Source organism: Physella acuta, unplaced genomic scaffold, assembly GCF_028476545.2.
Source record: "Physella acuta isolate Inbredline_101_S28 unplaced genomic scaffold, ASM2847654v3 ptg000116l, whole genome shotgun sequence".
NCBI lineage: Eukaryota > Metazoa > Mollusca > Gastropoda > Physidae > Physella > Physella acuta.
This window is the reverse complement of record NW_026731636.1, coordinates 940697-965567: the sequence shown is the minus strand read 5'-3', so window position 1 is coordinate 965567 and position 24871 is coordinate 940697. Positions and strand designations below refer to the sequence as shown.

Here is a 24871-nt window from a genome sequence, read left to right as displayed (position 1 = left end):
TCTCAGAGGCGACCGTTGATTGATTGCAGTAAATTTACACAGAACCAACGTTGCAAATTGTAAGTTCGTAATATGTTCGTGTTTTATCGTGAGTTTTAAATTGCTAACTAATGAAGGGTGTTTATTTATTTTATTTTATTTTATTTTATATTTATTTTATATTTTATTTTATTTTATATTTTATTTTATATTTTATTTCATATTTTATTTTATATTTTATTTTATATTTTATTTTATTTTATATCTTATTTTATATTTTATTTTATATTTTATTTCATATTTTTTTATATTTTACTTTATATTTTATATTTATTTTATTAATGAGATAGAAAGATTTTACAATAAAATGCAAAAAACCAATATAGGATTCAGATGTGTAAGATAAGAATGTAGAGCATGTGCCTTTATTAGGAGTTTCATTAAATCAATGTATATTGTATCGGCATGGATATATATGATTCTAATGTTTAGCAAATGCTTTGGGCAAGTAGCGAAGGCTGCACTCTCAAATGTACAGTTTGCACTTGATAAAGCTAAATGTTATGAAAGCAAAAGCCATTAAAAGTTTGACTGAAAACAAATATCATTATAATTTTTTTTAAAAAATAGCTTATTACGTGTATTATGCTTTATGGTTAATTAGAAATATATAATATAATTACGAGTTGTTATGTTTACAATTTTCTCTGATGAAATTGCAAGAATATATTTAATTTTGTATCTTACTATACATTAGATGTCTGATTAAATCTTAATTAAAAAATTACTAAAATAAAAAACAAAAGGGAATTAAACAAAAATAATTTAAAAACCAGAAAATAAAATAAATTAAACAAGAAAAAATGTGCTTTTTTACTAAAACATTGGTCGCTCATCAGTAGCGTACGCAGGGGGGGAGCAGGGGGAGCGGCCGCTCCCCCTCTGGCCATTTTCAGCAAAGTGGCGCCATTTTGGAAACTTTTTAAAGTCAAAGTTTTAAACAATATTTGTTAAAAAATATTTTTGGTCGGCACATCTACGTAAATCACAAGATTTCTTCTCCTTCAGCAATCAAGCATTTTTGTACTAGTCTAGTAGTGTCTACGTTTACAATACGTATTAACAGCTGCATCAGTTTGCCATTCTAAAAATAACAATTACGATGCATTGCAATGTTTAAAAAACCTCTACCGGTAGTACCACTTGGTAAGAGCGGTGTTAAGTTTAAGGTAACTGTATAATGTATTTGCTTACGAATAATTGAATTAGAAAATGTTATACATAAAACTTCACACATAATTACTTTATATATACAGTTTGAATCGTGTGATTAATTTAAAAAAAATTACAATACAGAAACAAATACAACTGACGTGGCACCTCTATTTAAATTTACTTATGAGCAAAGTGCGTAGTGGTGGGGAAATTTTGACAAGGTCTTCAACGTCTCACGATGAATTAGTAGTATAACAGTTTGGGCGATAGTGATTACGATTACAAATTATATGAAACAGTTACAACCCCCTCCCCCATGGACCCCTCTGTAAAAAAAATATTGTCATAATACCACTGCTACTTATTTAAATCTATTTCTGTAATATATATTTGTGTAATATATATATATATGTATGTTTAGAACAGTCATCTAAAAACTGACGCTATGTTCACTCTGAGTTGGTTATCCCCCCCCCCCCACACACCTCACCACCACAATTGTGTAGAGCGACATTAATGTCACACCTAGGTATACGCTGGGTTGGATAATTGACCTAAAGTGATCGGACAGTGGTGAATGAAGTTGAACCCCCCCCCCCAACCCACCCCAAACTGATCTGTTAAGTACATGTAGAAAAACGCGTAATGATGTACCAAAGTACCATGCCGCCAGAAAACTAGCTTTTTAAATGTAAAACTCTGTGAATATTGTTTTTGCAATTACCAGTAAAAAAAGTGTGTGATCAATACAGTGATCTAACCCATACCTATCACTATGTTAAAATGATCCTTAAGAACACAAAGAAGCAGTAGTTAATTAAAAATATATGATCTGAACTAAATGACCGCTAATGAGTTAAGTGTAGACTGTTATTCCGCATGTTTTCCATTCTATCGAAAAGCGTGGTTTTATACTAACTCTGATTTTAAAAACTTTCATTATGCTGTAATACTTTAGCATTTATGATGACTATATATTAAATATTGATTATAGACAAAAACATTTTGTTTACACGAATAGTGTTAAACAATTTCATTATATTCTAAAGTAATTATTTATTTGTGTTGACATTTATAATTAAATGTGTAGATATATACATATTTATATTAAGAGAGTGATTATTTCCCCTATTTCACTTGTCTTAAATAATTTTCCAGGAATTATTATGTAAGAAATTTTTTTTACAAGAATTACAAAACAGATTGTGTTACGTTCATTGTTTTTGGTTGTAGTGTGTGTATATTTTTTTTTGTTTAGATTGATACAATTTTTGTTTTGTCGGCCTACATTGTGTTTTTTCTTATTTCTTCAGAGTGCTACTTTCAATTTATTTTACATCATAGCGAAGTAATGACATACAGCTAGTAATTATATATATATATATATATATATATATATATATATATATATATATATATATATATATATATATATATATATATATATATACTAGCCGTCCCGGCCAGGCCCTGCTCTGGCTTCTGTGAAAAACCTTTCTGTTAAAGACCATCACCTGTGTGTTTAGTAATCATCATAAACCCGGCATTGCCCACCCAAACCACAACCAACCAAAACCAAAACAACAAAACGCAAACATAACGCTAACACAATTACAAATACAAACGAAAACAAAAACTTACAACAAACCAACCACAACCACAAACACCAATACGAACACAAAGAAAAAAGCAAACGAAAACAAACCAAATCCAAACGCAAAACCAACCACAAACCCAAAGAAAAAAACACAAAAGAAAAAAACAAACGAAAACAAACCAAATCCAAACGCAAAACCAACCTCAAACACAAATACAAACACAAACCCAATGAAAATAAAACACAAACGAAAACGAAAAAAGAAAGAACAAAAACGAACCAAATCAAAACGCAACCACTAACGCAAACCCAACCTAAACACAAAGAAAACACTAACGCGAACATAAACGCACAGTGCTCAGAGTCTAGCCCGGGGCAGAATCTCCTGTTTCAGCTTAATAAACGACTATAGTACCCCAACTTATTCATAGTCTTTTGCACTCACTTTAATGAACGTAGGCGCGAAACCGAACACGGGAGGCCCGGGACCCCAAATAGCACCCTGTCTGGGCGCCAGAGGACGCACCATGACGTCACCGCCTGATTGAACTTAGTAAACGACTATAGTACATAACTTATTCATAGTCTTTTGAACTCACGCGAACGTAGATACCATAGCGTACACCGGAAGGCCCGGGGCGCCAAATAGCACCCTGTCGGGGTGCCGGAGGACGCCCGGATTTGATTCACTTAAAGACTATAGTAACCTTTCTTACCCATAGTCTATCGCACTGTTAAAAACAAAATTATGCAGCATAGCGCTCACATGATAGCCCAGGGTGCCAAATCGAACCGTGCAAGGGCGCCGGCGGACGCGCCTGTTTCAATTTAGTGAACAAAAATGATAATACTCCAAGCTTATCCGTAAATGGAAAGAAATAAACATATATGATTTGTAGGACCTGGCTTATTAAATGTTATTGATTTAAAAAAAAAAAATTATTGAACAGTATTATAGAATAAATAAAAGGCAGTGTTAAAAATACCTAACGACATTGCACTTAATCAATCCCCGCTAATTATGTAATTTTTTTTTTTATTTCTTAACACCAAAAACAAAGTAATAAAATGTAAATTCTTTCTTTTTAAGAATTTTTTTTTATTAAAGGGAAGTAACTGTGCAGTCAATACATTTCCGACACAATTTTAGAAATTTTATAAACGTCGATACACTTTTTAAAAATTTTATGTCGCGTTCATAATTGAAAATTATTCTTCTAAGTAAATAGAATGAAAATTGTTTTTAAAGACTTTCAATGGTAATTTTTTGACTCGTACATTTAGACTGTGAGCACGATAAAAAATCTAACACTTAAATCCATAGAACTGTCAACGACAAACTTTTTGTTTGCCACACGTTACAGAAATGAGCTTTATATATATATATATATATATATATATATATATATATATATATATATATATATATATATATATATATATATAATACATGTAAATAGAACGTGTTAAAAATTCGGCGCCTTTTTTTGCTTTTTTCGCTCCCCCTACAACGAAAACCTGGATACGCCTCTGTCGCTCATGAAATTTCCTACTTAATTTAATGTATTTGATTTATTTTTATGTATGGGTTGAATGAACGGACTGTAGCGCGCTTGACTGCAAACCCAAGTGAGTTCGTAGCTCGGACCTGTTTCTATAGGACGCCCTCTGGGCAGTGTTTCTTCCAGACTTTTTTCTCCGGGGGGGGGGGGGGTGGTGGAAGGGGCACTTGAAATTTTCGGGGGGGGGGCGGACACCGTTAAAAGTATATATTTTCTATATAAATTATATAAATTTCATTTCGTTCGGGGGGGGGGGGGGGCGATAAAATTTTTTCGAAGAGACGCCTGGAAGAAACTCTGCCTCTGGGTCACCGGGGTCTCAAGGGTACAAGGAGTCTGGGCACTATGTTGGTCACACTATCACTTCATTTGGTAAAGAACCAGAATCAGTTGGACTAATGTTCACTTTTTTTTTGTTTACTGTAAAGCCGGTTTGTACAGGAAAAAATTAAGTTGCAGTACGAAAGTTAAAAAAGTTACAGTTAGGGGTAAAAAGTTTATAATGCACTTAAAATATTTGACACCGCATTCAATTGTCCACACGCATTAGAACCAATCGCGAGCGTTGTGATCACGTACGTTGCATTTTCAATTAGGGAAATTTCAAACCTAAAAACTTAACACTGACGCGATGTGTTTTGTACCTGTACCACCTACATGGTGTCTATTACGCTATCATCGTGTCCAGTTAGGCAGTTATCATTTGGTCAAAATATATATGTGGTTATTTTACTTAAGCCAGCTCATATCCTACTTTAGACGAGTCCTTTGTTAAAATACAAAGATTTAAATATAATAATTAAGGCCTCAAATAGTTTAGTGAGGAAACTAAATTATTCACTGTGTTATTTGGCCTAAATTAGATTGTATATCTAGAATCTCGATCTAGATCTAGATAGAATTTAAAGACAGACGAAAAATTGCTCTAATCTAATTAGTGGTAACTCCAGATGAATTCCTTGTTTTGTCGAATTTATTTATTGTGTTTGCATGCTTGTTTTTCATTTTAACTAATTAATTTTTGTTTCTACCTACTTTGAATACGTTTCTTTTGACAGCTTATAGATAGATCTAGATACATTGATTGCATACTCAAATTAGAAGAACTGTTAATTTAAATTAGTAAAAGTGTTAATATGCCTATTCTAAAATATATTTGCTAGATCATTAAGCTTTATAATGCGTTTTTAATGGGTACCATGGTCTTCAATGAACGTCGCCATGTTTGTTGTTAATAAAGTATTTGTTCTGAACTTTTATAATTAAAGGGGTATTTCTACAAACAAACATATTAATAAATTATGTACCGTTTTTACATTTGTGTATATTTTTCGAGAAAAAAAAATCTCTATACAAATTCGTATTTTACATTTCTACACAAAGAGCAGATGCTCTCAGCTAAAAAAAGAGACAAACAAATAAAAAAAATGAAAACAAAAAATCAATTAAAAAATATACAAACATTTGATTTTTAGTAGTATATAGATAGATAGTTTAAGATTGAATTACATTGAAATTTATATTTAGTTGTGTTGACTACTGTATACAAGCTCTACAATAGCAGTGGGTTGAAAAGGAGACCGATAAATCGAGAATTATATAGACACAGAATCCGACAGATAGACAGACCTACAGAGAGACAAATATAAAAACGATACATAGAGACAGTGAGCGACACAGAGACAGGATAGATCAACAGAAAAGAGATAGTGATAGCAAGAGAGAGATTGAGAGACAAAGATATAAAAAGACTTATTGTACCCATCGCTCGAAGAACAAACTGATGGATCGCCGTACATATTGAAGGACAGACCGACTTACTGACCGACCGACCGACCAAACATCTTCCGGCCGACTGACCTACTGACCGACCGAACAATCGACCAATCGACAGATTGTGAGAACTACCGACCGACCGAAAGATCGACAGACTGATCGACCGACAGGCCAACCCACCGACCAACCGACAGTTCAAAAGACCAACCGACCGAACAATCGACCGACCGACTGACGAACCAATAGACAGACCGTCAGACCGACAGACAGAACAACCGACGAAGGACCCACCGACTGACCGACCGAAAGACAAACTTACCGACCGACCTCTTAATCGATCGACCTACTGACCGACCGACCGACCAATAGATCAATCGACAGACCGACCGACCGACAGAAAGACCGACTGAGAAACTAAAAACAGATGAAACGACATGCCGCTCGACCGACATACTGATGTCCTAACAGACAGACGGATATACCAACCTAACAAACGTCCGACGAATTGATGGATTATATGACGGACCGATATATCGACCGATCGACCGACCTACCGATTGAACGACTGACCAACTGATCGACCGACTGACCGATGGACAAACTAACTGACTGACTAACCGACCGACCGCCCGACAGACTGTCAGAATAAACCACCGACCGACCGAAAGACCTAATGACCGACCAATCGACCCACCCACCGACCGAACGACCGAAAGACCGACCGACCGACTGACCGACCGACCGAACGACCGACCAACCGACCGACCGACTGACCGACCGACCGAAAGACCGACCGACCGACCGACCGACCGACCGACTGATCGACCGACCGAACGACCTACCAACCGACCGACCGACTGACCGACCGACCGACCGACTGACCGACCGACCGACCGACCGACCGACCGACCGACCGACCGACCGACCGACCGACCGACCGACCGACCGACCGACCGACCGACCGACCGACCGACCGACCGACCGACTGACCGACCGACCGACCAACCGACCGACAGACCGACCGACCGACCAACCGACCGACCGACCAACAGACTGACCGACCGACCGACAGTAAGACCGACTGAGAAACTAAAGACATGAAACGACATACCGATCGACCGACCAGCGGATGGCCTAACAGACTGGCGGACATACTGACCAAACAAACGTCCGACGAATAGACGGACACATTGATGGACCGACATATCGACCGATCGACCGACCTACATACCTACCCACTAACAGACCGAACGACCAACCAAAAACTGACCGAATTTCCTAAACAATAGTAATATGAATTGTGTAGTTTTATATCAACTTTTTAGCTATTTCTAGTAAGAGAGAGAGACAAAGAGAGAGAGAGAGAGAGAGAGAGAGAGAGAGAGAGAGAGAGAGAGAGAGAGAGAGAGAGAGAGAGAGAGCGACATTGTCATTTCGCTCTTCCGTCTTTCCTCTTTTCCGTCATCGGTATAGCAACTTAGCTTACTAATACAAGTTAAAGATTGCGGTCTATTATATAGTGCCTTAATTTTTACTTTCTCGTATACAGAGTACTTCATTTCTGAGTCACACCGGTCAGTATCCACCCTTTAACCTAGATAATCGAGATAGCACTAACTCACACATAATGCTCAGCAACCAAATTTCTACCCCAAAAACGTCACTGTCTCTCCCTCCGCATCATCATTCCAATGTGTTCAACATTACCCTTGGCACCAACATTCACTCCCGCCAATCTATACATGGAACATGTATCATAACATCGCCCCCTCCACTACTACCTTCTAGCTTATATTATACCATACTCGAGTATATTATTCAACTTACCCAAAATCAACTAGATCATATATACATGAAATGTCCTTATATTTTCAAATCCCAATTAGTTCACATATTAAATCATGTAGTTTTACTGACACACAACTTTATTTCAAACAACTGACATTCAACTAATTTTAACCGTTTGCTCTGTTATAAATGTCCATCCGACAAGGTATTGTTGGTTCTTGGTTTATTCTACAAATCTCTCATCATCACATTTAGCATTGCCCATCTCTTCTCATCAGTAGCTATTATAAATATATAACCAAGCACTACTATTTGTGATGGAAAACAGAGCTCTAGTTCCACCATTTAGAGGACATATGTGGTTGTTTCAATCATTACATAGAATATATGTAGCTTCAACAACATGACACGGGATCCCCCACCTTATGCTCCCCTTTTGTATCCTTCATTCTCTCCCCTAAAGTCTGTGAACGATCTTACAAAAGTATAGACAAACATGATTATTCGCTCACATAGTCCTTCTGTTGGCCAGGTATTCTCCTTTTGTACAAGTTCATGGTAAATACAATATAGATAAACGATACCAAAAATACAGTCTGTTACACGTCCCCCTTTCAAATAAAACTCTGTGCAACAAAATTTTGTAAGTACAATGCTAGTATTGCAGGATGATGTGCCAGACACAAAAAAGTAGAGTGAAAATAAATTCAATATAGACTAAACATTCGTAGTCACAAGTTTACAAGCAGAATAGACCACAATGTGTGGGGATTATATCACTCAAAAGATAATTTTTAGATTATAAAAATTGCAAAATATTATGACAATATATTTAGATCAATAAGTGTGTAGAAAATGTTCATACATTTTAATATACAGTGTCAGTGTTTGAAAAAAGCTTTGACATGTATAAGCATTATGTTTAATAGTTAGTACATACATATGTCTAAATAGAAAAAAAACATTTTAATCATTGAGTGACCCTGGTACTAAACCCATTACATCAACTGAGTAAGAATATCAAGAAACATATTTGTTATACGACTTATCTGCATTTGTATATCACACAATTTTAATACTCAAGAGTAAAATAAACTCATAAATTACATTTTGCATTATATTCAGTGGTAGCCTTCCTTATCCACAAGGCATTTTCTTACCACGCTTGCGTAATTTTCTTGTTGTCTCCCCTAGTTGACCCATTTAAGTTACATCTAGGTCACGGCACATCAATAACATTCCTGCCTTCAGTAAGATCTGACCAATACATGAGTCATGATTTAGACGTCCTGCTTATAATCATGTGATGTATATATAGTCCTTAACTTTTATTTGTCCACCATAGACATTGTACATTAAACACTATATAACATAATAACATACTATACTTGGCATAATGTGTAACAATAAATTCATTAAATCATGTTTGTTTTAACCTTTATATAGTTGATCACCTGTCTGACATCTCTTCCTTAAATTGTGGGTGTGGCTTCTAGCTTTGCTACTATAATAATTCCCTTGATTTATTTTAATTTGTATTACTATTAGGTTTTCTTGACCATTATCTTTCTTCTATTTGGGTATCTGTATTATTTCTTGCTTATCTAGCTTCTGATCTACTTTAGTATTTTTCTCACTACGAGCCGGCCCGCTCGTATAACATACGCCGCTATTTAGTTGTTGTTTTTTCTACTTTTCAGTAATTCATAATTTGTGAATTCGACAGTACCAACGCTGACACTGAAAATATTTCTTTAAAACACTATAAGTAGCTCGTTAAGGACCATAACCCCCCCCCCCCCTTCCTTCCCTCCACCCCCCCCCCCCCAACGTTTAAAATCGTTTCAAACTAAATTATCTGCCGCTAATAGCCGTCACTAAACCCGACTCCACGAAGGTAAATATAGCGTGAACTACAGCTCACTAAGACCATGTAGGGGATACCTGTCATCTAGGTCTTTGTTGGCCTAATAAGATACGTTATTTCTTAAATTATTGTTAGTGCAGTATTTTGAATGATATGTAGTTTCTTGTACATGACTTTTTCTTGTTTGATCTGCCAATCTACATTAGCAGTGGTCTTGGTAGTGAACTGTGTTTCCGATGTAAAAACATCTATTAGATTTTGGGTTTTTTATAATTATGGTTACTGTATCCACAAATGTATACACGTCTTCTACTTTTAGTTTGTGCTTTACTTACATTGTAGCTTCTAGTTCTTGTCTCATATTTCTTGACTAACTAGTTGTTCTTTATTAATTCCAATTCATTCAAAAATTTCTTTGTTAAGTTCTCCTATTCTCTGTCAAATTTATTCTTAAGGTCCAGTATATCATCTTTATCGTTTGACTTCAACTTTCGTAATAGTTTTTATATAGGTATGTTATCTCCAGTGTTGCTTATTTCGTTTACCGACTTGTTCATCATAATTGGTTTGCTATCATCCGATAGTATTATTTTATCCTGATTACTGCCATTCTTCGATGGACTAGATTTACGTAGACTGCCATTCTCTGATGCACTTAAGTAAACAACAACACTGCCTGTAGTAATTTCAGATCTATTGAGCTCTATTTCTAGCTTAAGCTTTGCTTCTTCTGCTTCTCTCTGAAGCCGTATTTTCTCAGATTCTGCTTTTAGCTGTCTTGCATCTTCTTTTTCCTTTCTTTCAAATGCTTATTTTTCCCAATTTCTATATTCTAACCATTTAGTCCTTTACTTGTCATCTACTTCCTTTTTAGACTTCTCTTCTTCTTTTCTAGCCTTCTCTTCTTTTTCTTTTCTTATATCGTCTTCAGCTTTCTTTTGTTTTGCAAATGCCAACCTGTCTTCCTTTTTAATGTCTAGCTCTTTCGCTAGTTCTATATATTTTGCCATTTTAGAACGTTTATTTCCGGTGAAAATTTAAACTCAAAATGTTCAAAAAATATACTTCGGTAAGAAAACGTATTTACAAGCTCTTATTTAACTTGCTTCCTGTCGACAGTTTGTATACCGTCCTCATCAGGGATCGAAACTGGGGTGCGAAAAATTGGCACATTGGTCAAGACATGAAGACAATGCAATCTAACATTAAATTTGACTTAATTGGATGCCAAATTATTTTTTTAATGAATTAATGAAAATGTTGTCTAAATTAGTTTTTAGTCATGCAACTCTATCTATATATATAAAAAGCAATGTATGTGTGTGTCTGTGTGTGTGTGTCTTTTATGCATTACCACACCTCTTAACACATCGCCGTGAAACTTTGGGAAGTTGTTGAGAATATTCCTGGGGAGGTTTGATTAAAACACTATAGGGAAGGGTTCTGTACAAAAAGCATTTTTAATTTCGCAAGGGCGGCGCCACGGGAGGGTGCGATTGTTCTCAATATACGGTATATAAAAATAATAAAAGTGAATTGCCGTGACACCGTTCCCATGATCGCAATGAAACTTTAGGAAGTTGTTGAGAATACTCCTGGGGAGGTTTCTGCGAAAACAAAATATTTCAAATTCGCAGGGGTGGCGCCCCGACACGGCGCGATTATTTTTTTCCATATACGGTATATAAAAATAAAAGTCGATTTTGGTTTAGCATCGTTCATCCGAAAGCCATGAGACTTTGGGGAGTTCATTAAACCACTCTAGGGAAGGGTTTTATAAAAAAATAATTTTTAATTTCGCAAGGGCGGCGCCACGGGAGGGTCCGATTTTTCTACATTTACGGATTTTTCTCTATATACGGTTTATAAAAATAAGTCGATTTTGTTGTGACACCGTTATCCGATAGCCATGAGACTTTGGGGGAGTTGATTAGAACAATTCAGGAAAGGGTTCTGTAAAAAAATTCCTTTTTTAATTTCGCAAGGGCGGCGCCAGGGGGGGGGGGGGCTGCGATTTGTGTCACTTTAGCGAATGACAAAATCTGCATCATTATTAACAGGATGCGATTTGGCCGATGGCGCCTGTTAGTTTCAATGAGCCAGGGGTCGTAGGCCGCGCCTATGACGTAGTGTAATCGGGGGTTGGGGGCCCTGAGAGCGCCCCTCTACGTCTCTGACATAGAAGCGGTCACCGAAGTGTGTTCTACCATATTATTTCGGTGAGTGATTAATATACACTCAAGGTTTTCATGCGGTTTTCCCAATATTTATGATCCAAGAACAGGCATTAATTACATGTACATAACTCATTTTTAGAAAAGAAGTTCACGCGTCTAAGAACATATAATTATAATTGATAACGCGTTGGTGAAATCCTAATATATTTCGTCAAACTTTCGTCTATTCCCGCGGCAACGCGCGGGGGTCGGGTACGCTAGTTGTTAATAAAATAAAACGGGAGTTTTGATTATTTGTTTGATTTTAATTAATTTGATTTTAATTTTTAATAAGTTTAATTTTTAATTAGTTTAATTATTATTTTTTAATTTAAATTTGATTTTTAAATTAGTTTTTAATTTGTTTGATTTTAATTAATTTTAATGTTAATTAATTTGTTTATATTTAATTTGTTTATTTTTTAATTAGTTTAATTATTATTTTTTAATTTAAATTTGATTTGATTTTTTAATTATTTTGATTTTAATTAATTTGATTTTAAATATTTGTTTATATTTGTTGTTTTTTTTTTTTTAATTAGTTTAATTATTATTTTTTAATTTAAATTTGATTTTTTTAAGTTAGTTTGTTTTTAATTAATTTGATTCTAATTTTATTTTAATTTCTTTGTTTATATTTTGTTTGTTAATTATTAATTAGTTTAATTATTATTTTTTAAATTTAAATTTAATTACTTTAATTTTGATTTTTTAATTAATTTGATTTTAATATTTAAAATTTGAAAATTTTTATTTTTTTTTAATTTTTAATTTTTAATTTGTTTAATTGTTGTTTATTTGTTGTTTATTTGTTCGGTTTATTTCATTTTATTTGTTGTTTTTTTAAATAACTGACTAACGCTAACGTGTTCAAAAATAGAAAGTTCTTTTTCTCGACTTCCAACAACCATTAACGACACCTGTTTCAAATTATCCCACGCATCAATCCGCCAGCGAAGCTTTCCTTTTGACAGGTACCGCCCAGAGATTTATAGGCGACAGGTGAGTTCACTTAGTGCGTGTGAAACGCGAACACGATAGGTGGTATGCTGATTAATGGGAATATACTCATTGCCACCCGGCGTTCACAGGCGTGCTTTTTTTATGACCTGGCCAGCGCGAGACAGTCTGGCGCCACACCTTCTACTAGCACGCATCAATCCGCCAGCGAAGTTTTCCTTTTGACAGGTACCGCCCGGAGATTTACGGCTTTTCTTGTGCTGAGGAGTAGAGGGGGAGTGGTGGTGGTGGTGGTGGTGGTGGTGGCCGCAGGTAAGGGTCACCTTGTACGATGGTACGTGAGCGCGTCTCTGGAATTTCGATTAAAGGGGGAGTGATGGTGGTGGTGGTGGTGGTGGTGGTGGTGGTGGCCGCAGGTAAAGGTCGCTTAGTGCATTGGTACGTGAGCACGTCTCTGGAGTTTCGGCCTCGTATTTTATCGGTCATAAAACCAATTACGTTTCATCGCCGTAGAATGTCTTTGTGGGATAAACTAAGTGCTTCTCCGCGAAGTTCAGACGGCGTTTATTTGAAGACCACCTGGCGAGTACGAGACATGCTGGCGCCTCACTTAACGGATGCTCCAGGGCTTTTTTCATTACCTTGTTTTTAGGTTTTCTGGTACTACGAGTCTACACCATTTTTGAGATACACGTATACACATTCAAACGCACACTAAAATTAGAACAAAAGTCTTCTTATATTTATTTATTTATTAACGTTTTTCCAAGACATCAAAGGCTTTTAAAATATCATGCTGTAAACTTAACAATCGATCAATACATACTCGATTATAGTAACATGGGTGAGGTGGGTGAGCAGGTGGGCGAAAGGTGAACAGTTGGGTGAAGGGGGGAGCAGGTAGGTGAAGGGAGGGGGGACAGGAGTAGGAGTAAAGGATATATAGTAACAGATTCCACCACCTAAGTGAGGTGGGTGAGGAGGTGGATGTTAATTTTAATTTTAATTTTTTTTTCATTATCTGTTAACTTTAAGGTTCTATAACTCTATATATTTAAATACATTTTTTTAAATCAACCGAGTTTACTTTCCCCAACGTAAGTACATGTAACTAGGTCACCGATGGTGATTACGTCACTAGGTCACCGATGGTGATTACGTCACAAGGTCACCGTTGGTGACCTACTGACCTACTCCGCATCCGCCACCTCCACCTGCTCCACTCTCCACCAGGTGGTGGAGTATTTTACTATATCTCGTTGTACCAGGCTGCGCCACCTGCTCCACCACCCTCCACCAGGTGGTGGAGTATTTTACTATATCTCGTTGTACCAGGCTGCGCCTTCGCCCCTACCTGCTCTACCATGCGACCCAAAAGGGACCTTATATACTACTTGTGTGCATTTAATATGGTTTTGTGTTGACTAATTATGTATATAATTTGGTTTTATTTTTTCTAATAAGTATAAGTAGCCCATGTTATTTTAAATGTGTCGGACTTTTAGCTATTTAGTTATCTCTTTGCTTTGTCACTAATATCCTTAAACCTGTAGTAAAGCACATTGCGTTTTGACCAATAACTATTTTATAAAATATTCTTCTAAAATATGTATACCATTAAAATATATATAGACCGATAATTCTCGTGTAATGGGTACCAACGGCTAGTGCTAATATAGAAAAGCCCATTCGCGCACTTCTCTCTCTGTCCGCAAAATATTTTCACAGGATATCAGATCAGTATCTTAATCGATATATGGAGAATTTGATATGGACTTTTCTTGAAAATAATATACTGGGTGCTTTAAATGTGGAAACTATATTTTATTTAAAGAAAGAAAATAAAAATGAAGGCACACTCGAATAAAGAAACACACTTTTAATTATCCAACCGGAAAAGTGTTTATTGTTGTGACAAGAACACAGAAAACAATGACTTCACATTTCACGAGCTTAAAATACGGAAAGTGCACAAAACTAATGGCGTCATCTTCTAATTTTAGAATATGAAGAAATGACCATTTTAAAAAAAAAATTGCCGAAAAGTCTCGAGTTCGAACCATCTGGCAGATGAGGCTCGTTAGCTGGGGACAGCTACTCTTCTAGTAGAACAACTCCAAAATTACACTACTGCTACCTTGTAGTGTGTTCTTGGTTGGACAAAGGCTATGGAAGCAAAATCCAAAAAGAAAAGCAGGCTGAAATCGGAGTTTAATGAAATATATAATGATAAACTAATATTTAAAATCCTTTAAATAAAAGTGTGGGTCTCTTCCTAAATATAAGTAAAGGTATCAAATCGAAATTATAGTGACCAACGCTTTTGTTTATATTAATTTTAAAGTTAGTGTATTATTATATATTTCAAGAAAATCTTTTATTTTTTTAAATGCATTATTATATAAAATATTGTTATTAAAACGCTTGTCATGAATTTAAAAAACAAACAAATGTGTTGCTTTTATTATGAACAAATTTTCTCATGAGATAGACAGATCGAGACCTAACTCAGGATGAGCAATTTGATCTTACTGTTGTTGCTATTATGCACAGTTTCTTTGGTGGCATGTAACTTAACAGAAACCTTTGAGAAAAGAGCGTATGTTTTTATTAGCCATATATTTTTGTTTTTTTTATTACCTTGGTGTTTAGAGTTTAGATTAGAAACAGAAAATGTTATGGTAAATTTTAAAATTGTTTGGTAATAGTGGTAGTGAGCATAAGTAGAGGCCCAAACATGTAAACACAGTTAATTTTAGACATAGTCTCTACTAATTTTTAAATCCATTTATCCTAGGAATAACAGCTAATTTTAGATTTTATTATCAATAAAAATATAATAAGTTTGTCATAATTAAATGTGTATAGCGATGTCTTGAGAACCTCTAAGCTTTCACATCAATTCGAATAATATTGCATGACCTTTTGATAGCATTTTAGTGTAGTCGGCTCTTAGAAATTATATGTAATGTTGTGACCGCCAGTTATCGCTTCATATGCTGAGGTCTCTGATGCAGATGAACCCTACTTCATCTGCCACATGTGTCTAGGGCTCAAACTGGAATGATGATGAAATCTAAACGTGCATTTAACAACTTAAAACTTATCTAAACCATACTTACAAGTGTATTTTCATAATTAGGTAGCAATCTTTCAATCCATATAACTATCTTAATGGGGACCATGCGAGACACCACCAAGACGTAAGCTCAACAGACCATATCGCAATCACCCCCACCCCCATCCGTCTGATGAGCTGTTTACTATTGGGTCGAATTAGAAACGTCTATTAATATATTATATTATTATATTATTATACAAGGCTGTTGTTAGTGTGTCAGTCCTTCTTTCCGTCATTCCATCTTTCCGTCACTGCTATAGATCCAGCGCCATATAAGAAAACATCAATATATGCCTTGACTTTACTAGCATCGCCTTGTCTTATACAATTACTTTAGTAGGGTCTATTTATATGACGAATTAGGTCTACATGTTTTTTATTGATGGCAAAGTTTTTATTCTTTATTGCATTTTTCAAGAAACGGACTAGAAGAAAATATTAAATACACTCACATTAAAACATATTAAAAGGATTAATATCAAATAATATTTTCGCTTATGTGACTAGGAAAATTAATTCATTTTAGGGTCGAATAAAAGTAATCAATTCAAATAGTTAGTAAAATATTGTTTTCTTTTGTGTTTGCCTTTGCGTAGTTTTTGCTTTGCGATTGTTTTTTTTTTTGTCGTTGTGTTTGCGTTTTGCGTCTGCGAAAACGTTTGTTTTTGTGCATACTTTGTTTTTTGTTTTTTACGTTTATGTTTGCATCGTGTTTGTGTGCTTGTTTTAGTTGTGTTTATTTTTTCTTTTGTGTTTACCTTTGCGTAGTTTTTGCGATTGTTTTTTTTTTGGTCGTTGTGTTTGCGTTTTGCGTCTACGATAACGTTTGTTTTTGTGCATTCCTTTGTGGGGTTTTTACGTTTATGTTTGCATCGTGTTTGTGTGCTTGTTTTAGTTGTGTTTAATTTTTCTTTTGTGTTTGTGGTTAGTTTTGTCCTGTTCCAACTTGGTAGGCCTTCACTTAAAATCAATCCATTTTTTTCTAGGCATATAAGCAAATGTATTATTTTACATTGATCCGTTTATTAATATGTTTTAGCACTGTGCATGTATTTAATATTGTATTCACGTTCTTTTGTTTACGTATGCAAAAGAGTTAAGATAATAGTATTAATATGACAACAATAAAAAATAAACCCTTTTCCAAAACTTATAATGAGACAATGCGATACAATGCGCTACGTAAAATCACGGCATGAGTTAATGTTTACTTTGATGGTTCTAAAATCAATAGCAATGAAGGAAAACAGGCAGAAGGAAGGAGTGAAACACAACCACCAGCCTTATATTATAGATACCTACATAAATTGTTTTTCTAAAAAAAAATGTGTTTGTTATAGCTGCCGTCGATACCATAAATCATGTTCTCCCAGAAGACCATGCTGTATGAGTTATCGTCGAGTATGCAGGTAAAAGGTCATCCTTAATGGTATGCTGATGCATAAATAAAATTAGCATTTTAGTTAACATATATGTTTAAAAAAACAAATGAACAATGTATTTATGTGTAAAATTGGTTGTTTGTGTTTTATGGTTCGTGTAATATTTGAATGCACCTATTTGTCCAAATTATGTGTTAGTTAGAGAGCGTCACCCAGTGGCGGAATTAGAAAAAAATGACCACCCCGCAAAAAAAAATTTTTAGGCCCCCCCCCCCATATATATATATATATATATATATATATATATTAATATGTATATATATATATATATATATATATATATATATATATATATATATATATATATATATATATATATATATGTATATATATATATATATATATATATATATATATATATATATATATATATATATATATACAATCACAAAATAACAATCACAAATTACGAACATAGGATGCTAGTTGCTGGCCTGTTCGGTTTGAAAAACATCAAATAATTTTTTTTTTCAACATCATGTCATGTGTGTAAATGCATTAGTTTGTTAGGTGAAAATCAGTTTTAATTAATTTTTATAGATGCCCTACTCTTAGGATCATGTCGGTCAAAATAATATAAAACATGAAAGCTTTGTATAAGTAATGGTGTCTAGTGTTATGTTTATTTTTATTTATTTTTCTGGATTTATATTATTAATGTTTTAAATATTGTTGATTTAATATATTTCAATGCATTTCCTTTTTATACAATATTACTCTATAGTAATTACTTTAAAAAAAATAATAATAAAGAGAAGTAAATGCTTTTGAATTTGTTTAGTACAAATCTATTAAAAGGAGCTTATGATCACCCCTATTTGACTATTTTTAATAAAAGGGAAATAAGTCATGGAAGTGGTTTGAACATGTGCTTATGTTTGATGAGTTTAATTGTAGGAGAAAGACTAGTCTTTCACAGTTGGTTAAAAACAAAGGGAAAAAGAAGATACAAGAGCGTGGGGTGGTGTCTATAGAATAAAGATAATCCAACCGCAGTTACAGTAATATTTTTACAAAACAACCATCAAGTCAAAAATGAAAGAAAATTAATTACTTTTTTTTTAACTATAATTTTTTTTTATTATGGTCGGCTCTGGGCCCCTAAATGGCGTGCCCCCCCCCCTTCCCCCGCATTGCGGGGTCTGGCGGCACTGTTGTTCCGCCCCTGGCGTTACCGTGAATGTGCGGCTTTCAAAAACTTGTTGATAATGCAACTCGACATTCACATGACCTTTGCAATACATACATATATATATATATATATATATATATATATATATATATATATATATATATATATATATATATATATATATATATATATATATATATTGCAAAGGTCATCCTATCTGGATGTTTAAAACATTTTCTGTTTAATAGGGTCGGAGCTCCCAATTCAACAGAATTCAAGTGTCGATTATACGGGACTGGCGATGAGTGACATCGTGTGACTGAGGGTAGAGGTGGAGGTAAAAAAAAACGTGACGTCATTTGTGGATGACCCCGGAGTCCTGTCAAAAGAAAAAACTTATGGATAATTTTGTTTGTTAATTCATCTAATAAAAAATTGAAAATCAATTTTGTATGTTTATTTGCGATAATTACGCTATATATTTTTCAAATCATCCTCATCTTCACTTTAACCTTACTACAGTCCTTTGGAGCGCCACAGTGGACACATAAATTTTCCGCCATCCACTTCAGTCCTCTGCGAGAAGACTGGTCCGATCCTTTATGTCCTTCCTTCTGCCTGTTATTCCTTCATTGCTATAGATTTTAGAACCATCAAAGTAAACATTAACTCATGCCGTAATTTTACGTTGCGCATTGTATCGCATTGTCTCATTATAAGTTTTGGAAAAGGGTTTATTATTTTATTGTCGTCATATTAATACTGTTATTTTAACTCTTTTGCATACGTAAACAAAAGAACGTGAATACAATATTAAATACATGCACAGTACTAAAACATATTAATAAACGGATCAATGTAAAATAATACATTTGCTTATATGCCTAGAAAAAAAATGGATTGATTTTAAGTGTAGGCCTACCAAGTTGGAACAGGACAAAACTAACCACAAACACAAAAGAAAAAATAAACACAACTAAAACAAGCACACAAACACGATGCAAACATAAACGTAAAAAAACCCACAAAGGAATGCACAAAAACAAACGTTATCGCAGACGCAAAACTCAAACACAACGACAAAGAAAAAAACAATCACAAAAACTACGCAAAGGCAAACACAAAAGAAAACAATATTTTATTAAATATTTGAACTGATTACTTTTATTCTACCCAAAATGAATTAATTTTCCTAGTCACATAAGCGAACATATTATTTTATATTAATCCTTTTAATATGATTTAAATGTGAGTGTATATAATATTTTCTTCAAGTCCGTTCCTTGAAAAATGCAATAAAGAATAAAAACTTTGCCATCAATCAAAAATTGTAGACCTAATTCGTCATATAAATAGACCCTACTTAAGTAATAGAATGGAAAATTGGTTCCAAAAGTGGTTCCACTTTGTGTTGCCAGAAAGCATATTTTTGAATCAAAATTGAATAATTTGTAACATTTGTGAAATAAGTACAAAGTCTCTTCCGGTTTTACTGAGGCTAAAAATATTGAACACAAAATTACTAATATTATAATAGCAATTTACAAAACATTTTTATTTTAATTTGGATTAGTATAGTCAGGGTGTTGTGGTGCAAGTGGATGTTATATTATTTAATATAAATAAACTACTAGGCTATTATTAAATTGTAATAATAACTAAAGCGTAATTAATATCAACGTTTAATATACACCTAATCAACCTAGATCGACCTCTGACTATGGGGTCATCTATTAACGATGTCACAACGATGCCAGACCTCCCCCTTCCCCAAAAAAGTAAACCTAATCCAACCCCCCCCCCCTATTGCTGCGATTTTCATAAAATATTTAGACCTATGGGCTTTTCCAACATTCAATGTAGGCCTATTGATGAATTATTTTATAACATTTTATAAAACGACTTTTAATGATGCAAATAAACGTTTAAATTCAGTTTCTTAAAATGAGTGTTTGTTGAACATGGAAAAGTGTCATCTTACTTTCTGGACCCCCCCCCCCCCCTTGACACAAAGGTCCAAATCTCCCCCACCACCTCAAAGTCTGATGGACGACCACTACAGCATTTTGCTATTATTTATAGGATATTCATTAATTAGTCATACAAACCTAATTACATTTGTTGTTGTGATGATATCTCTGTCATTACAATTATTAAATAATTTATTTTAACTCAATATTTCCCCTAACCTCATTTGCTATAGCTGCCTATCCTTATAGAAAACATCTTTTCCTCAAAATCTGGAATGCATCTGATCAGCAACAGTCTTTTTCTTTTATGATATATAAACAATTACAACATGTTCATAAACTTGCATGGCCAATAACAACACATTACCAGGAAACAGGCAGTGATTATAGTTTGTTTTTCTTTTGTGATATATAAACAATTACAACATGTTCATAAACTTGCATGGCCAATAACAACACATTACCAGGAAACAGGCAGTGATTATAGTTTGTTGTATTTGTGGTTGATTGTGAGTTATCAGCAATGCTTCACTAAGCCTGGTCTACATGTATATGCTGGTATGGCTAGAATTGACAAAAACCCATATTCTTGATTCTTCCCTTATCATTATGTTTTACAGCTATGATAGATATATGCAAATGTAAGACTTATAGTGGGACTACATATTTTTGAACACATTTGCTAAAGCAAAAGCTCTTGAGTTAAAATTTCAATCCTTTAGGTTGTCTCTGATTCAAATTGAAAGCAGCTTTAACTGGAACCTGACTGGTTATGGACAGTAAAAGCTGCTTGACATTTTGCTGATCATACAATTTATTAATATATAGAAACTATTTGAAATCTACTTCAGCACCATATTTTTAAAAACTATTTATAGTTCACCAGTTTAAGTTTATTGAATTAAGGTAGCAATAATTACTTTCCACAAACATAGCACACACAAGCAGTGCTGAAAAAAAAATAAACATAACAAAGTTTATAATTTTCTTTTTTTAATTACCATATTCATTCAGAACTAATATAAAAAATAGTTGTTCAATATGAACAAGTTTTCTTGGGTCCAACATGTATCCTTGGATCAGTTTTTAAATTGAACTTCATCTTGACTTTTGTCTTCTCTGTATGCAGTTGTATGATCCACAGTATCTAAAAAAACATAAATAAATGTCATAAACTGTTATATTAAACTCATTATGTTTACATACTTTCAACTCTTAAAATGTTATAAATAAAAATATGTGTCTGTCTTATAAAGATCTTAAAGCAATGATGTGTATTTATGTATTGGATTGTATGGGCTATCTAACCATTACCATTCATTAAAAATATAGGTCTAATAGTTTACGTTTAATATTTTAATGTAAGGAGTTTGTCATTAAAGTCCAAACGTCATGTATATATCATTAAAAAAGAGAAAAAGGTATCAATAAAGATCTACCACTTATGTTTAGCCACCTCAGGAATTAGTTGAAAATTGATATTCAAACTAGGTTACTATAACTATCATTAATTCATGCACATACTAGAATAAATATTAGGATAATTATATTAATTTGATTAGTAAGTTAATCCATCTATGACAATTGACACCTGTTGGCTTTATCAACTATTCTGCATTTTAAGTTCTAAAGATCACTACATAAGACTAAGAGTAGACTAAGTCATATATTAAGTAAATAAAGTAGAACTAAAATAAGCTCTTTACTAGTACGCCTACTCTTCTATTCAGTAATTTTTTACAATTATTATTAGAGGTCTAAAATTAAAATTACTGTTAGACTACTAATCTAGATTAAACTTAAATTTTGGATATTATTTAATGTACTAGTCTGTAACCTTTTATTTCGGCTACATGTAATTTTTACAGTTTAAAATTGTAGCCTTATTAAGCCTAGTTGACTTTGTTTAACTTACATACTAAAACTAACTACCTACGCTATCACAGGCCTACTACACTACTACTAAGCTACTACATCTAAATCTACAGTCTAGATAAGCCTACTGTAACTAAAACTAATATGACAACTGTAATAATTAAGCATACTTTATTTTTTTACAATACTATTTTAAGCCTATAGACCTACTGCTATTAAATATGAATCTATAAGTTATTAGACTAACATAAGTCATCATAAGTCTAATTAGTAATTACCTCTAACTAGGCCCTTATCATAATAACAATGTAATTGAAGTATTAGGACTGTCATCTGTACCATAGCCTATATTATCCTAAATAAAATGTATTTTGTAAAGATCTAGTAATTTCGTAAGTATTAACTATTAAAATTAAATTAATATAGAAATTTTTGGCCTACTAAATAATTTATTCACTAATGTCATGATTTTGCAATTATGAGGTTGTGTGTATTAAAATATACCTAGTAACTATATACTTACTAATACTACTACTATAGTAAATATATTTACTACTATTTACTAATATTTATTAGTACAATCATTATAGAATATAGGCCTAGATCTACTTATTGAATTATTTAATATAGATTTTTATAAAATATGTAACTTCTAGATCTAGACTAGAGTAGATCTCTACTACTTGACTTATACTTAATACTTCTACTGTCTTACAAATAAAGTTACTTAACTAACTATAAGATCTATAGATCTAGTTAGTAGTTAGTATTAGTATTATTTAATTATTGAGTATTAAGTTTATAAATTAGAATAGATCTAGATCTAGATCTAGTATTTTAATATTTAATAAAAAATAATTAAACATATTAAAAAGCCGTAAAATACCAGATCTACTACTAGACTAGATCTAGATCTAGACGTCTAGAATCTTTGAATCTAGATCTAGATCTAGAAATCTAGATCAGTGTTTCTTCCAGACTTTTTTCTCCGGGGAGGGGGGGGGGGGGCACTTGAAATTTTCGTGGGGGGGGGGGGAGCGGTAGATTTTCTTTGGGGGGCGGACACTTTGAAAAGTATATATTTTCTATATAAACGATATAAATTTCATTTCGTTCGAGGGGGGGGGGGCGGTAAAAAAATTTCGGGGGGGGGGGGGGGGTTTTCCCCCCCCCCCCCCCCCCCCGAAGAGATGCCTGGAAGAAACTCTGATCTACATTGTAGACTAGATCTAGATAATACAGATTCTAGATCTAGAATCTAGATCTCTATAGTACTCCTTCTAGAATCTAAAACTAGATTCTTGATTCTCGATATAAATATATCTAATCTAGATAATCTAGGTCTAGATTAGATCTAGTCTAGATCTAGAAACTTATAGCTAGATCTCTAGCTTAGAGCACTCACAGAACTCACAGTCACAGTTAGGGTTGCCGATATCTTTTCCGAAAATACTGGACACCTTTCCATCCTTCCCTTCTCAGGTATGTCGCAAAGCAGAAGAGGGGGGGGGGGGGGTAACAGAGTATTATTCATATACTTGTCCAGTATTTATATTTATTTTATCCTGGACAGTCTGCTTTAATACTGGACTGCCCAGTTCAAAACTGGACACCTGGCAACCCTAGTCACAGTGAGTAGTCACTGAGTGTGTCACAGGCCTAACAAAAATAATGAAACGTGCGTTAACAACATTCTACAAAAACATTGGTAACAATTAATAAGAATAATGTTAGATATTAGTAATCTGAGCATAACAGTCATAACAAAATAAGCCAACTATAATGAAAAGGGATACAAACGAATTTTGAAAGCCTGAATCGAACTGAAAATATTTCCTTGTTCGCCATTTTGTTTTCTTGGATCACCTTGTCCATATTTATCATGGACAATAAATGTTATGACTTTGAAAAAAGCCCTAGAGCATCCGTTAAGTGTGGCGCCAGCATGTCTCGTACTCGCCAGGTGGTATTCAAATAAACGCCGTCTGAACTTCGCGGAGAAGCACTTAGTTTACCACACATAGACATTCTACGGCGATAAAACGTAATTAGTTTTATGACCGATAAAATACGAGGCCGAAATTCCAGAGACGTGCTCACGTACCAATGAACTAAGTGACCTTTACCTGCGGCCACCACCACCACCACCACCACCACCACCACTCACCCTCTACTCGAAATTCCAGAGACGCGCTCGCGTACCAACTTACCGGGTGACCCTTACCTGTGGCCACCACCACCACCACCACTCCCCCTCTACTCCTCAGCACGAGAAAAGCCATAAATCTCCGGGCGGTACCCACGTTTCTTTAAATTGCTTTCGCGTCTGTTTTTCCAATCAAATCTTGCGATCGAAATTTCGGGCACTTCC

At 34.2% G+C, this 24871-nt stretch overlaps 1 long non-coding RNA gene across 3 annotated transcripts; it reads left to right on the top strand.

Annotated features, from left to right (window-relative positions):
* On the top strand, nt 1–19052 carry LOC131934730 (uncharacterized). Of its 3 annotated transcripts, XR_009385828.1 has the most exons (5): nt 10–59; nt 12975–13002; nt 15452–15559; nt 17422–17490; nt 18904–19052. It is a non-coding gene; the product is annotated as an uncharacterized LOC131934730 (long non-coding RNA). The 3 variants fall into 3 exon arrangements; XR_009385829.1 differs by lacking the exon at nt 12975–13002 and having other exon boundaries at nt 1–59; XR_009385830.1 differs by lacking the exon at nt 12975–13002 and having other exon boundaries at nt 18–59; nt 15448–15559.
* Nucleotides 19053–24871: the final 5819 nt, after the last annotated feature.